The sequence below is a fragment of the Perognathus longimembris genome, chromosome 24, assembly GCF_023159225.1.
Source record: "Perognathus longimembris pacificus isolate PPM17 chromosome 24, ASM2315922v1, whole genome shotgun sequence".
Taxonomy (NCBI): Eukaryota; Metazoa; Chordata; class Mammalia; order Rodentia; family Heteromyidae; genus Perognathus; species Perognathus longimembris.
The window spans coordinates 5,457,400-5,473,861 of NC_063184.1; the positions used below are offsets into that span (position 1 = coordinate 5,457,400).

Sequence of the window (16,462 nt, forward strand, 5' to 3'; positions counted from 1 at the left end):
GTGTTGAATGGCACAGCATGACTAAGCAAGCCTGAAAGATGGCACATACTCTTACAGCTCTCCTTCTGGGTTTGTGTTTGTCCTACCTCAGAGGTTAGAAAGCTGCAATGGGAACTCTAAATAGAATGGGATGCAGAGAGCTGTGATAGCACAGTGCCCTTCCCTGCCCTTGGCTGGATGACATTCATTCTTGCACAGTTTAAGAGCAGAAAGATGGGCCAGGCTGGTTGTTCATGCCTGCAATTCCAACTACTCAGAAAAATGGTTGTGCAAAGCCAGCCAGAAAAGTCTGTGAGATTTCTAGCTCCAGTGAACCAGGAAAAAGCTGTGACTCAAGTAGTAGAGCACCAGCTTTGTAAAATTAAATAAATTCAGGGACAGTGGCCAGGCCCTCAGTTCAAGCCCCTTACTAGCAAGAAAAAAAGGAAAACAAAACAATTAAAATGATTTTAAAGCAGAGCAACAAAGATAATAAAGAGTAATATAGGAAATATGATCAAGGCATATTATATGCACAGTAAAACCCCTTTATACAAATAATACTCATTGTTTTTTTAAAAAGAAAGAATAAAAATAAAATTGCACTCATAATGCAGTGTCTCTATGCTGTCTCTCTGGTACTGTCTTGTCGTTTTGGTTCTTTTTCCTCCACCTGGCCTTCCCAGCCAGGTAAAAGATGGAAGTTGAGACTGGCTCCAAGATGGTAGATGTGGGACTCAGCAAGGCATGAGGGGGATGGCTCAGCCAGATACATGTGATTCAGCCCAGATAGAAAAACCAATCATGAGACTCCCTACAGCACAAGTCTACCACTTGACCAATCAGAGGAGCAACTCAACCTCAGGGGAGGAGCCAAGCAAACCTTTATATACTCTTTATATTACTCAGCTCCAGGACCTCTCCTAGTAGGAGTTCATTTTGCTGGTTTTTTTCCTCTATTGTTTCTGTTGCTTTTTAATAAGCCTATCAGATTTAAATACTTTTCCTGTTCTTTCATTCTTTTGTCAGTAGAAAAAATATGAATCTGAGCCTTAGACAATATCAAGCACACTTGGAGCAGAAGGAAAGGGGTTCAGGGTGCGTTTGGTTTATGTTTTACCTCATGCCTGTTCAAAAGTCAGCTCCAATCTCATAACAGTGCTCCTGAAGACAGAAGATGTTTTTCTCCTCCAGAGGACACGTGGACGTGTGTTTGATTCATGGACATGCTATGACTCTATATCTTATAGCTTGGTTGTTTAGAGTCACCAACATGTCAATTTATGGAACTCTACATTTAGAGTGGGACAGAGTGGACCTGGATATTTAGCCCATTTCTACCTTAGGGGTCCTCAGGGGAAAATCATTAAGGCTAAATAGCTTTGAGGAAAAAGTCACTGAGGAATTTAGCTCTTGAATTCTAGCACTGACCTTAACTATCTGTGCAGGATCTACAAAATGCAAGGATGTTACTATGGCATGAGTTGTCTATTGTTGCATAATATTTGCAAAGGTCGTTGCCCTTCTGTGTAGCCTGAATTCCTAGGACTGGGCAAGGCTCAGAAATAGAGCTAATGCACAAATTAAAAGGAAAAAAAGAAGACATGCTGTCTACCTGTGGCTCACACCTGTAATCTTAGCTACAAAGGACACTGAGATCTGAGGATCACAGTTCAAAGCCAACCAGGGCAGAGAAGTCCCTGTGAGACTTTTATCTCCAATGAACCCCTCAAAAACCAGAAGTGGCACTGTGGCTCAAAGTGGTAAAGCACTAGTAGTCTTGAGCAAAAAAATCTCAGGGACAGTGTCCAGGCCCTGAGTTCAAGTCCCACAACTTCCAAAAAAAAAAAAAAAAAAAAGAACATCCAGCTGAGTTTGAAACCTTATAAATCCATGCACTGACCTACCAGGGCTGACACAGCAAAGATGGCACCCTTGACCTTGCTTCTGTATCTTCTACTCACTACACCAAAACGTTGTTAGCTTTTAATCACCTTGTGAGATGTTTATTATCATCTGAAGCTCTTGTAGCTGTGGGAGGAAAAGGGTAACCCATTGGCAGACTCTGAACTCTAAATTCTTCTAGTCATAACCATGCTCCTGGCCCAGTGCTTATCAGGACTTAGGAGCTTTGGTCCGGTTTTTCCACTGAGTAAGATAGCTCAAGATTGAGAAAGAAACACAAGCAAATCATCCATACATAGTTCAATACTTACATAGAGCAGAGAGTTATTTAGTTCCCAGTGCTTCACAAAATACAAACCACTTGCCTGTGAATTTCTGAGAAGTGTACTATTTGAGGAATTTTAAGGGGTGCTACTACAAGGTGTCGGTGCGTTTCTATACATTGATCATGATTAATATCATCTCTCAAATACTATTAACTGTAGGCTCCGTTCTAAACCTCTTACATATAATGGTGTTTTTCATTCTTCACAGTCTCCCTATTATTGCCCTTCAGATGAGAATGAGTGGGCACAGAGAAATTCATTGGCTTTCCCCAAGAGTACACTGAAATTCAAATTCAGGAAGCTTGGTTCCAGAACTATACATAGAGATAAAAGTTTCTTAAAATATCATTCTGGGTTTGCTCATGTTTCACTAGAAGAGGATGATGATTTGCATACTGTTCTCCTGTATTAAAACTATGTATCTAGGCACTAGTGTCTCCTACCTGTAATCCTAGCTACACTGGAAGCTGAAATTTGAGGGTTGCAGTTCAAAGCCAGCCTAATCAGGAAAGTTTGTGAGACTCATATTTACAATTAATGAGCAAAAAGGTTGGAGTGGAGCTGTGGCTCAAGTGGTAGAGTGCTTGCCTTTAGCAAAAAAGCTCAGGAACAGTTCCCTGGCCTTGAGTTCAAGTCCCAGAACTGGCACACATACACAAAAAAGATATATGTGTATGTGTAAGTATGTGCATATGCACACCAGTACCATGTCTTGGAACAAACCTAGGCACCGTCCCTTTGCATTTTTGCATTTTACCACTTGGGCCACAGCTCTACTTAGATTAGGTAGAAATGTTGAGGGAGAATTAGGCTTTTAGCTAGGGGGAGAAAGTGGAAGACATAACAAGTGGCCCATCATAGCTTTTCTTCTTCCCATAATGCCCTGAGATTTTATTGAAATACTGCTGTTTCTTCCCAATTGCCCTGGGTCTGACTCAAATGCTGCTTCTTCCCATAATTCCCTAAATGCTACCACAAAGACTTCTTCCCATAATGTCCTGAATGATGCTCCTTCTCCCTATAATGCCCTGGGTCAGCTCAGACGCATCTTCTTCCCATAATGCCCTAGGAACCTATTCAGTCAATGAAAAGAGTGGAGGAGGTATATGCATTAAGCCATCAACCAATCAGTACAAGCCCCCTGGGAGGAATCCCTCCCCACCTGGTTCTATGGTAACCACCCTGAGGGGACACCATGGGACTCCCAGCTCTGGGGCCTCTCTCTACAGAAGGTCTGTATTCTTCCTTTGCTTCCACATAAACTTGCTTTAATTCCATGATTGGAAGAGGAAACAAATCCTAGGGGACATCAAGGTTACCTAAAGTGGAATGCTCCATCTCTGCCTGCCTCTATCTCCCTCCTGTGCAGTGAAAACTCATTGGGGGGGTCCCTGTTCATTTTTAATTGAATGCTAAGAGATAGACATCCCTCACCCCCTATCTTGAAGTATTAACTACAATCCTCAACAGAGCTAATCCAAGATACATACAGAAATAAAAACAGAGGAAAGGGCTGGGGATATAGCCTAGTGGCAAGAGTGCCTGCCTCGGATACACGAGGCCCTAGGTTCGATTCCCCAGCACCACATATACAGAAAACAGCCAGAAGTGGCACTGTGGCTCAAGTGGCAGAGTGCTAGCCTTGAGCGGGAAGAAGCCAGGGACAGTGCTCAGGCCCTGAGTCCAAGGCCCAGGACTGGCCAAAAAAAAAAAAAAAAAAAAAAAAAAAAACAGAGGAAAGGCCTTCCCCTCCCAGCCAGTTTCTGTCACCCAGCTCACAGACTGTTGGTATCCAGGGCAGATCTGGGTCACAGTTCTTTGGCCAGAAAGGCTATTAATAGGAGTCATGAAATAAACCCCAGCCCAGTGAGATAGGAGAACACTGATTTCACTGCCAGAGTAGCTCTCTTGGCACCTCTCATTTTCATCAGCTGTTTACCAAAATCAGATTAGTACAAAAATAACCAGATCAAGAGTTGTTTGCATCTGCGTGGATCTTGAGTTACAAATGACTTTCCTGTGCTGCTAGAGCAAAGATTCTGTGACCTATGGGTGAACCAGCTTGCCTTTGTGTTTTCCTGCATTCTGTATTAAATTTCTAATTCCCTAACACCCACAGGCCTTTAAGACACATGTTGATTACTGTAAAATAGGTGAAGTGTTAAAAGAGGGCTAATAGATTCTTTTTTCCTGATAAGTCATATTAAGTCACTAATGGGTTATTTTGAGATGTCCCAAGGGAAAGACAATATGGATCATTTAGTAGGTTGTAGAGTTATGTAAGATGGTTCTTTGCAGACAAAGAAGAGGCAGGGTAGCCAGCCAAATGGGGTGGAACACAGAAGGCTGTGTGGTCTCGCAGTTCTAGGGAGAGATATAGAGGCCTTGGGCTGCCTTCCTGGATTCAGTTACCTGTTCAGACACTGACCCAGAATCCTGCATGAATTCTTCTCAGCTCATCCTGTCTTCACAGAAAATATTCCCCTGAATCTATAGGAAGGGAAAAAAATCTCTTCCTTCAGACTTCACTCAGTCCTATTGGAAGAGAGCTCCATTCTAAGCAGTACCCTGTTTGGCTTGAGCCTTACAGGAGAGCTGGGGCTGATGGGAGATTCTGGAGAATTCCATCATCTCTGTGGCTCAGGGGCCACCTACAGATTGGGTTTGAAACACTGCTGGACTTGTCTCCCTACCCTCCTGGCTTCATGCCTTATTTCTCTGCATCTGAAATGGTTTCTGATCTTTAGATCATTTAGGTAATTTTTTTTCTACCCAGAGTGATCTGGAGCAATTTAGGAAAATCTGGTAGTGAGTGGCTATGACATTTCTACCAGGATGGTTGCTCACTCTAACCCAAACCAAGCCAGATGGACCCCCAGGGGAGGAGTGGATCCCATCCAGACCACAAATATGCACATGATGTCAACCATTCCTATGTGGCCCCAAGTGCATGTTCCCAGATGTTCTGGTTAGATAACCAAGTGTAGTATTTCAAAAGTCCTAAACTCCCCTGGCAAAAATGAAAACAAATTTCCTCTCTCTTTTTGAACTTATGAATGTTATTATCATCCAGCAGTTAAAACAAATAAAAGAATGAAAAGTTCTGTGTAACTATAAGCCCTCTGTACATCACCTTGACAATAAAATTAAATTTAAAAAAGAATTAATGGGGCTGGGAATATGGCCTGGTGGTAGAGTACTTGCCTCATATACATGAAGCCCTGGGTTTGATTTCTCAGCACCACATACATAGAAAAAGACAGAAGTGGCACTGTGGCTCAAGTGGTAGAGTACTAGCCTTGAGCAAAAAAGTTGAGGACAGTCCTCAGGCCATGAGTTTAAGGCCCAGGACTGGCAAAAAAATAAAGAATGAATGGTTAAAAGTATAGCAGATAAAGCTATCTGAAGGACTACTCCCTATCTGGTAAGAGAACAGGAATTAATTCTGAGAGAGACTTTTTCTCCCACTGATAAATTGGAGATAAGAGTCTTGCGCTGGGTTCAAATTTCAATCCTCAGATCTCAGACTCCTGAATAGTAGCTAGGATGGCAGGACCTAGCCACCAAGCAGCCTGTGTGTATCACATTCTTTGGATCAAGTTTTATTTGACATTGAGTGACACAAATGATAAACCAGAATTCTAGGTATCTTTCTAAACAATTTTAGGAGATCAAGCTCTATGCCTGGGAGACACACCAGCCTTGACCTGGGCAATCTGCCCTGGATAGAAGATGTACAGCTTCCAAAAAGAGCAAAGGAATGAACAGAATTTTGATTTTTATCTCTTCCCAAGACAGAATATGGAAATAGACACTAATAGATTCTGTGTACAACAGTTCACACACACCATGCATTCATTCCAAAGCATATCTCAACACTGGTCTTAAGAGATGAAGAAACATTTATTAATAAAATCTGGATTATACACATCCACATTCTCAATTTTTTTACTCGCTATTTGCTCAAGGCCAGAAGTTTAGGACCATCACACCAAACCAACAGACCAATATGTTTTGCAGAAGATAATCACTTGAGATAACAAAGCATTAAAAGATCAGAAGAAGATTGCAAGCATGGCTCAAGTAAAAGAGCACTAGGCCTGGGCAACAACAAAATCAAACAAAAAATAAGAGAAATAAATCAAAAGTTATTTGTTTCAAAGTCACCAATAAAAGTTAGACTTGTCTTGGTGGCTCATGCCTGTCATCCCAGCTTCTCAGGAAGCTGAAATCTGAGGATCATGATTCAAAGCCAACTCAGGCAGACAAATCAGAGATTGTGGTCTCCAGCTAACCAGCAAAAGGCTGGGAGTAGAACTGTGGTTTCAATGGGAGAGGGCCAGCCTTGAGTGAAAAGCTACAGCCTAGCATCCAGGACTAAAAGTAATTTTATTTTTAATCTTTATGTCTTGGACATGTGTACAAGACAAATATATGTGGCCTCTTGCCATCGAAGCCTCCAAAAAGGTTATGTACATGTTCAATCAAAGAGTAATGGTGACCAATTCTGGGACCCTGATTTAGCTATATTTTTAGGCATGGCTCCAAAGGGTTGCCTGCATCATTTGGATGGAATGAGGCTGGGACAGATGGTGGCTACAGGACGACACAGACAGGCTGAGTGGGTAGAGTCTGCATATTCATAGTCAAGTCTTGCCAAATCCTGCCTTTTCCCTTCATTTCTGAAGTCTTGCTTCATTCCATTTTTCTTGAAGCAGTTAAGACAGTAGGCTTGCATAAAGCTTCCTGTTTTATTTTTGTCTGTGAGATTTGAAATGTAACATTTTGCCAATTCAAACCTGTTATCATCTGTTCCTTTTCTGTTGCACATATTATAACTTCAATATTCGCAAAACATCACATCAAAAGCCTTCAAATCAGGCTGGGGATATGGCCTAGTGGCAAGAGTGCTTGCCTCATATACATGAGGCCCTGGGTTCAATTCCCCAGCACCACATATACAGAAAACGGCCAGAAGCGGCACTGTGACTCAAGTGGTAGAGTGCTAGCCTTGAGCAAAAAGAAGCCAGGGACCGTGCTCGGGCCCTGAGTCCAAGCCCCAGGACTGGCAAAAAAAAAAAAAAGCCTTCAAATCAGCCAGATGTCTGTGTCATGCCTGTAGTCCTACCTACACAGGGAGGCTGAGGTCTGAGTCTCCAGGTTCAAAGGCAGCCAGGACAGAAAAGCTTGTAAGACTCTTATATCCAATTAATCAGCAAAAAAATGTTAGCACACACACCAAAATTCCTTTACATCCACCCCCAGTTAGTCATTCACAAAAATCAAATTTTTACCCATGTCAATCTATGATACAGTTCCAGTGAAGGAATCTTAGCTTTATTTTGTTTTGTACTTTCTATTCATTTAAACATTTCCCACTTCTTTGGGGATTTAGGAATGATTTGCTCACATAATAGCAAGACCTCCCATTACATATAATATATAATGCCTATATATATATCCTTGTTATTATACATTCTATCATCAAGCTAATTACCATATTGACTCCTTCCACTTGCATTTAGAAAAAGGAAGAAGACAAACTAAGTTATTGTACCCCATAAAATAGCCTGTGGATTATTTGTCAAAGATAAAGCAACTTAGTGATGAATTTTAATTTTCTAACAGAAAACTCTCTCCTGTGTGCCTACAAATAAAAGTTGCAAAAAGTACTCAGCGGGTGTTTCCAATGGCTCCCAATCGGTCATACCTAGCATTAAAGCACTGCTTTCTTACTTTTAATTTTGGTTTATGTTTTTAATATACTTTTATTGTTATTATTAAGGAGGTGTACAGTGGCTCAGTGTACTCAGAAGGATAAGATTTGAGGATCGTGGTTCAAAGCCAGCCTAGGCAGAAAAGTCTATGAGATACTTATCCCCATTTTAACCAGCAAATATCTGGAAGTGGTCATCCTTGAGAGAAAAAGCAAAGAGACAACATCTAGGTCCTGAGTTCAAGTCTCAGCACCTACACAAAAATACTCAGGGAAAAAATATATGTATTTGTAATTTTGAGTCTCTAAGTCATTGGAGCATACAAATCAATCAAATCAATGCTAGGAGTGCATATTAACTTTTAATATTCTCCCAAATCAATTTGGATCTTCTTTTCCCCCACATATTAGACATATACAAAAAAAATACAATAGAAATCTGAAGCAATGCTTTTTTTGTAGACTGAAAAATATTTTAAAAAATATATTCCTTTAGAGCTATGAATCATCCTCTATTGTCCAAGAGGTGGAGTTGCTTGGGGGCATGATCATTTTATTTTTTTTTAATTGTTTTTTTCACTTCAGCTGGTCAATAATGTGCTTTTTGGTGTTTTTTGTTTTGTTTTGTTTTGTTTTTCTGGAGGGGTTAGAGGTTGGGATTTTGGATTTTGTTGTTGTTTAGCAAGATTGTTTAGATGTTTCACTGCTGGTGTTGGGACCTTGTCAGGGAACACATCCATACCCCCACATAAAAGACCTGGTACCATTACTTCCACATCACGAAGCAGGCTGCTAGGCATGAGAGGCCACACACAAGGTTCAGAACTATCTCATAATCAGGAAGAGTTTGAGTATGCTGGTGATGCTGGCACAGCCCGGGATGCCTGGGTACACCCAAGTCCTGCTGAGAGGTTCCAATGAAGGCAGTTTCCACTGGCAGGCATCTGGCATGCTCTCCCAGGTAAACTGGGAAAGCTGGGAATAAAGATAGGCCTGGAAAGCCAGAGCGAGCAAACATACCATCAGGTTCAGGGCACTCAACAAGAAGTACAGAAGCTGGAATTAATCAGAAGACAATGGGGCTGGGAATGTGGCTTAGTGGTAGAGTGCTTGTCTAGCATGCATGTAAGCCTTGGGTTCCATTCCTCAGTACCACATAAACAGAAAAAGCCAAAAGTGGCACTGGGACTCATGTGGTTGAACTCAAGAAGCTAAGAAGTTCAGGGAGAGTACCTAGGCATTGAGTTCAAATCACAGGATTGGCAAAAAAAAAAAAAGAAGGAAAAAAAAGAAGTCAGAAGACAAAAATGTGGAATGCTCATTTTCAAAGCTCATTAGTAAATTCTGCTCATTTTTCTGTCTCAGGAATTTTTTTTAAATTTTTGTTGTTGTTGGTCTTGGGGCATGAACTCAGGGCCTAAGCACTGTCCTGGGCTTTTCTGCTCAAGGCTAGTACTGTGCCACATTGAGCCACAGCTCCACTTCTAGTTTTCAGGTGGTTCATTGGAGACAAGAACCTCATGGGCTTTCCTGCCTGGGATGGCTTCAAACCACGATCCTCATATCTCAACCTCCTGAGTAGCTAGGATTACAGGAATGAGCCACCAGCACCTGCCAAGTATTTTTGTTGTTTGTTGTTGTTGTTGTTTTAATGAAAGGACAGTATCCCTTAAGAATACATAGCTATCTAAAACATAGAGATAGTTTTATGTGTTTTATTTTATTTTTTGTATGTGTAAAAGTATGTGTGAATATGTCAATATTGGTATTGAGACGAACTTTAGAACTTGAGTGCTGTCTCTTAGCATTTTTGCTCAAGGCTGGTGCTCTACTACTTGAGCCACAGCAGAACTTCTGTTTTTCTGGTGGTTTATTGGAGGTAAAGATTCTCATGGACTTTCCTGTCCAGGCTGGCTTCAAACTGGAGTCCTCAGATCTCAGCTGTCTGACTAGCTGGGATTACAGGCGTGAGCCACTGGTATTGTCCTTGGCTGCTCACTTTAAATGGTGCTTCTTAACTGTGCAGGAAGACACTCTAAGCACAGAGCCAAGCCAGGCCCTGCTGAGCAGTGGATATGAGCACGTGGCATGGGTGGGTCTCCCACAAGGTGACTCAGCTTCTTGGACAAGCACCAGATCAATGGAAGGAAGGGGCAGAATCAAGTTGCTTATCTAGTTCAGGTTATAAGTAGATTCTTGATCCACTCATGGCATGTGGATTCCCTTTCCTAGAGAGTAGCTTTTTTTTTCTTTTTTTCTTTCATCATTTCTAAGTCTTCTGACAACCACATGCTTTCTGGTTTTGAATTCCTGATTTAAAAATCAACTTAATGATCTGAGTAAATATGTCTTGCTGGAGCAGAGGCACAGGCATAGTTGCCCTGAGCTTATGCAACCTGAGTGGCTCTAATTGGTGCCTGCCTGCCTCTGGCTCCCATGGTCCTGGCTTGAGGGAAGGGGCGAGGTCTGCTTCAATTTATTTGCTCCAAAGAACGTGACTAGGAAGGAAAGAGGGAGGGAGGGGGGAGAGATATCTGCACATGAAGCCACATTTCTGAAGACCCAGGAAGGCAGGGCCACAGGGACAGTCAAAAGCCACAGCCACATGGGCCTTCCAAGCCTGGTGGAAGAGGTCAAGTATAAAGCAAGGAAGTGTTGGTGATATCCAGGAGCCAGCCTAAGAGAAAGTGTGTGTGAGTGTGTGTGTGTGTGTGTGTGTGTGTGTGTGTGTGTGCAGTCTGCAACGAGAATATCTTGATTGCCTGTCCCAGTCATCTGAGCTCACACCTGTAATCCTAGCTCTCTGTGTAAGACACTGAGATATGAGGATCTTGGTTCAGAGCTAATGGGCAGAAAAGGTCCTGTGAAATTTTATCTCTAATTAACCAGCAAAATGCTGGATTGGAAGGGGTATGGCTCAAGTTGTGGAGCACCCACTGTAAGTGAAAAAACTGAGTGAGAGTGTAAGGCCCTGAGTTCAAGCCCTTGCAATAGCAGAAAATGAAAAGAAAAGAAAGGAGAAGGGAGGGGAGGGGAAAGGAGAGGAAAGGGAGGAGAAGGGGAGGGGGAGAGGAGAGGAAAAGAAGAAGGGATGCCATTTGGGCTTAGGGTGTAGTTCAGGTGGTAGAACTTGGCCTAGTGAGCCTGAGGTCCCAAGTTAAAGCCCCAGTACTGGGCTGGTGATATGGCCTAGTGGCAAGAGTGCTTGCCTCGTATATATGGAGCCCTGGGTTCAGTTTCCCAGTACCACATATACAGAAAATGGCCAGAAGTGGCACTGTGGCTCAAGTGGCAAAGTGCTAGCCTTGAGCAAAAAGAAGCCAGGGACAATGCTCAGGCCCTGAGTTCATGGCCCAGAACTGGCAAAAAAAAAAAAAAAAAGCCCCAGTACTTTCAGTAAATAAATAAATAGGCAAATTCCTGCTATTAAGAAATGCTGAATTCGAATTTTGGTGCATATAATCTACATTTTTTTTTTAAATCTTACTCTTCTTATGTGAGGATTTCCATTCAAAGAAAACTGCAGAAGAGAGCAGCCATCCATTCATAATTCTGATATTTGTTGAGTTTTAATTAAATAAAAAAGTGTGATGAAAGGAGGTTGTGGGGAGCTAGAAAACCTAGAGCAATAGCCTTCTAAGTTTCAGAAATATTAAGTAGGTAGAAAACACCCAAAAAAGAATTTTGATCAGCTTAGGTGACTGTCGTATTTTTTTCTCTATCACCCCAGAAAACAGTGTAGGCAAAACCCCCACATTCATAGCCATCCCAAGGCTTCTCAACATGTGTGCCATCATTCAAGTAAGAAAGAACTGGAGCTGAGACCCAGACCTGACCCAGCCAAAAGTGCCTTCCTAGCAAGCATGAGGCCCCGAGTTCAAATCCCAGTACTACCAGAAAAGAACGAAACAGGAAGGGGAGGCCATATTTTCCAAGTGCTAGTGGCTCAGGCCTGTCATACTAGCTATTCTAAGGAACCTCCAAACTATTGGAATTGCACACCAACAGAGATGGATAGCTTTCCAAAATACAACCGGCCAAGTGTTTAGCTAAATGCATGAACATTTGATATTCCTTTCAAGGGCATACAAGAAAGCAGCAGATGCCAGGCCAAACCAGTTCACTGGACACTGGACACTTTTTTGGGCCTGTGTGAAAATGTAATTTCTAGCATGATAGATACGAAACCCTTTCAATAAAGCCCTTTTTTAAAAATTGTGTACTTATTCCATGAAATGATGGTGGAAAAAAAGAAAAATAGAGACTTGCTTTCATAGAAAACTGAATACAAGTCCTTTTGTCCACTTTGTAAGAGACACAGGGCATGAACAAGCCATGGTAGGCTACTAAGCAAACCTGCTGCACAAAATAAAAAAGAAAACACAAAAGGAAGAATTATAGTGAGGAGGGATTTTATTTTGGTACCAGCAGTGAGACTCAAACCCAAGGCCTCAAACTTTTTGTGAGGTGTGCAAAGGATTCTCTCCCTCTTCCCTCCTTCCTTCCATCTTCCTCTGCTCCTCCTTTCCTTCCTTCCCAACTGCCCCCACCCCTCCCTCCTTCCTGCCTTTCCTTCCTTCCTTTCCTTTCCTCTTTCCTTCCCTCATTCCATCCCTCTTTCATTCCCTCCTCTCTCCATCTCTTCTTCCCTCCTTCCATCCTTCCTTCCCTTTGCCATCCCTCCTCCTTCCTATCCTTCCTTCCTTCCATCCCTCCTTCCTTCCCTCATTCCCTCCTTCATTCCATCCTTCCCCCTCCCTTCTCCCTCCCTCCTTCCTTTGGTTCCCTCCTTCCTTCCCTCACTCCCTCCCTCCTTCCTTCCTTTCCTTCCCTCCTTCCTTCAGTCCTTCCCTCCTTCCCTCCTTTACTCCCTCCCTCCTTCTTTCCCTGCTTCCTTTTTACCTTTCTTCCTTCCCTCCCTCCCTCCCTCTTTCCTTCCCTCTTCCTTCCCTTCCTTCCCTCCCTCCCTCCCACCTTACTTCCTTCCCTCCCTCCTTCCTTCCATTCTTCTCCCCTTCCGTCCCTCCCTTTGCTTCTCTCCTTCCATCCCTTCCTCCCTCCCTCCTTCCTTCATTCTCATCTTCCTTCCCTATCTCCTTCCATCCTTCCCTCCTTCTTTCCTTCCTTCCTTGCCTCCTTCCTTGACTTTGTTCCCTCCCTCCATCTGTCCATCCTTCCTTCCTTCCCTACCTCCCTCAATCCTTCATTTCCTCCTCATTTCTTCCCTCCTTCCTTCCTTCCCTTCTTCCTTCCTTCCATAATGTCTTCCCTCTTTCCTTCCTTCCCTCCCTCCTTTCTTCCCTCCTTCCTTCCTTCCCTTCTTCCTTCATTCCCTGCCTCCTTCCTTCCACCCATACTTCCTATCCTCCCTCCTTCATTCCCTCCCTCCTTCCTTCCTTCTTGCTCTGCTCCTTCTTTCCTTCCTTACCTCCCTCCCTGCCTCCTTCCATCCTTCCATTCTTCCTTCCCTCCTTCCAGCCTTCCCTCCTTCCTTCCCTTTTTCCTTTCCTTCCCTCCGTCCCTACTTTCCTCCCTTCATTCCTTCCCTCGCTACTTCCTTCTTTCCTTTCTTCCTTGCTTCCTTTGCTTCCCTGTTTCCTTCCCTCACTCCCTCCCTCCTTCCTTCACTCCCACCTTCCTGCCTTCCCTCCTCCTTCCCTAGCTTCCTTCCTTCCTTTCCTCCATCCTTCCATCCCTCCCTCCTTCCTTTCATCCTTCCCCCTTCCCGCTTTCCCTCCTTTCTTTCCTTCCTTCCCTCTCTTCCTCCTTCTTTCCTTGTTCCTTCCCTCCTTCCCTCCTTCTTTTGCTTCATTCTTTCCTTACCTCATTCTCCCCCTTCTTCCTTCCTTCCCGCCTTCCATTCTTCCTTCTATCCTTCCCACTTCCTTCCATCCTTCCCACTTCCTTCCATCCAACCCCTTCCCTCCCTTCCAACTACCTTCCTCTCCTTCCCTCCTTCCTTACATCCTTCCCTTCCTCCCTTCCTTCTTCCTTCCTTCCTTCCCTCTCTCCTCCCTATCTTTCTTCCTTCATTCCTTTCCTTCACGCACTCCCTCCTTCCTTACTCTCCTTCCCTCCTTCTTTCGTTCCCTTTTTTTCCACCTTCCTTCCATCACTCCTTCATTCCTATCCTTCCCTCCCTCCTTCCCTCCTTCCCTCCTTCCCTCCTTCCTTCTTTCCATCCTTCGCTTCTTACTTTCTTCCCATTCCTCTTTCTTTCCCTCCATACCTCCTTCCTTCCCTCCTTCCTTCCCTCCTTCCTTCCTTCCTTCCCTTCCTTCTTTCCTCCCTCCTTCCTTCCTTCCCACCTTCCTTCCTTCCCTCCTTCCCTACTTCCTTCCCTTCCTTCCCTCCATCCCTCTGCCTTCCTGCCTTCCTTCCCTCCCTCCCTCCTTTCTTCTTTCCCTTTCTTCTTCCCCTCCTTCCCTCCCTCCTTCCTTCTCTCCTTCCCTCCCTCCTTCCTTCCATCCTTCCCCTTTCCCTCGCTCCCTCCTTCCTGCCTATACTTCCGTCCTTCCTTCCTTTCTTCCATTCTTCCTTCCTTCCTTCCCTCCCTCTTTCCTTCATCTCATTCCCCCCTTCCTTCCCTCCCTCCTTCCTTCCTTCCTTCCCTCTTTCCCTCCCTTCTGTCCTTCCCTCCTTCCTTCTTTCCCTGCTTCCATCCCTCCTTCCCACCTTACATTCTTCCATCCATCCTTCCATCCTTCCTTCCTTCCTTCCTTCTTTCCTTCCCTCCTTCCATGCTTCCCATTTCCCTCACTCCATCCTTCCTTCCTATATTTCCATCCTTCCTCCCTTCCTCCCTCCTTCCTTCTGCCTTAACTCCCTCTTTCCTTCCTCTTCTTCCCTCCTTCCTTCCCTCCCTCCCTGCTTCTTCCCTTCCTTCCATCCGTCCTTCCCACCTTACATTCTTCCATCCATCCTTCCCTCCTTCCTTCCTTCCTTCCTTGCCTCCTTCTTTCCTTCCTTCCCTCCTCCTTCCTTCTTCCTTCCTTCCTTCCTTCTTTCTTTCCTTCACTCTTTCCACCCTTCCTTCTTCCCACCCTCCATCCCTCATTCCTTCCTTCTCTCCCTCCTTTTTCCCTCTTCCTTGGTGATGGGTATGCCTGAGTTCCTAGAGAAAGAGAAGTCCCACCCCCTGGTGATGGACATGCCTGAATTTCTCTAATGGATGGAATCCATTTTTTATTTATTTATTGGCGTATCCATTTATTTATTTCCAACATGGGAAAGATGCCCGGCGCCATCTGCAAGATTGGGAACCCGGTGGTGGTGGGGTGGGGGTGGGAAGAGAAACAATTACCCATGAACCCCTTGTCATGTTGGAAATGGAGCTACTGACAGAGGGGGGAAAATTGGAATTTGTTGATGGGTGCCATCTTAGAATCTGTTAATTTGGGCCAGTAGGGCGCCCTCTTGGACTCTGTTGACTTGGGCCATTGTGGCGCCATCTTGGACTCTGTTAACTTGGGCTATTAAGGTGCCATCTTGGAATCCCTTAAGTTGGGCCACCAAGGTGCCATCTTGGAATTCCTTAACTTGGGCCAGTATTGTGCCATCTTGGAATCCCTTAAGTTGGCACACCAGGGCGCCACTTGGACTCTGTTAACTTAGGCCAGTAGGGCGCCATCTTGGAATCCCTTGAGTTGGGCCACTGAGGTGCCATCTTGAACTCTGTTAACTTGGGCCACTGGGTTGCCATCTTGGATTCTGTTAACTTGGACCACTAGGGTGCCAACTTGGACTCTGTTAGCTTGGGCTAGTAGGCCGCCATGTTGAAATCACTTAAGTTGGCACGCCAGGGCACCATCTTGGACTCCGTTAACTTGGCCAGTAATGCACCCACCATATTGGAATCCCTTAAGTTGGGCCACTAGGGTGCCATCTTGGACTCTGTTAACTTGGGCCAGTAGGGGAGCCATCTTAGAATCCCTTAAGTTGGGTCACTGGGGTGCCATCTTGGAATCCCTTAACTTGGCACACCAGGGAGCCATCTTGGACTCTGTTAACTTGGGCCATTGGGGTGCCATCTTGGACTCTTAACTTGGGCCACTGGAGTGCCATTTTGGACTCTGTTAACTTGGGCCAGTACTGTACCATCTTGGAATCCCTTAAGTTGGTCCAAGGGGGGCCATCTTGGACTCTGTTAGCTTGGGCTACTGGGGTGCCATCTTGGAATCCCTTAAGTTGTGCCAGTAGGGCGCCATCTTGGAATCCCTTAATTGGGCTATTAGGGTGCCATCTTGGAATCCCTTAAGTTGGGCCACTGGGGTGCCATCTTGGACTCTGTTAACTTGGGGCACCCGGTGCCATCTTGAAATCTCTTAAGTTGGGCCACTGTGGTACCATCTTGGAATCCAATAAGTTGGGCCAGTATGGTGCCATCTTGGAATCCCTTAACTTGGGCCACCAGAGTACCATCTTGGAATCCTCTAACTTGGGCCAGTAGGGTGCCATTTTGGAATAGCTTAAGTTGGGTCCACCAGGGCACCATCTTGGAATCTGTTGATGGGAATGGGGAAGCATCTTCAGGAAT

General features: G+C 44.4%; 1 pseudogene; it reads right to left on the reverse strand.

Moving 5' to 3' along the window:
- Nucleotides 1-8,606: 8,606 nt before the first annotated feature.
- Nucleotides 8,607-12,252, reverse strand: LOC125341609 (annotated as a pseudogene).
- Between the last annotated feature and the right edge of the window lie 4,210 nt (nt 12,253-16,462).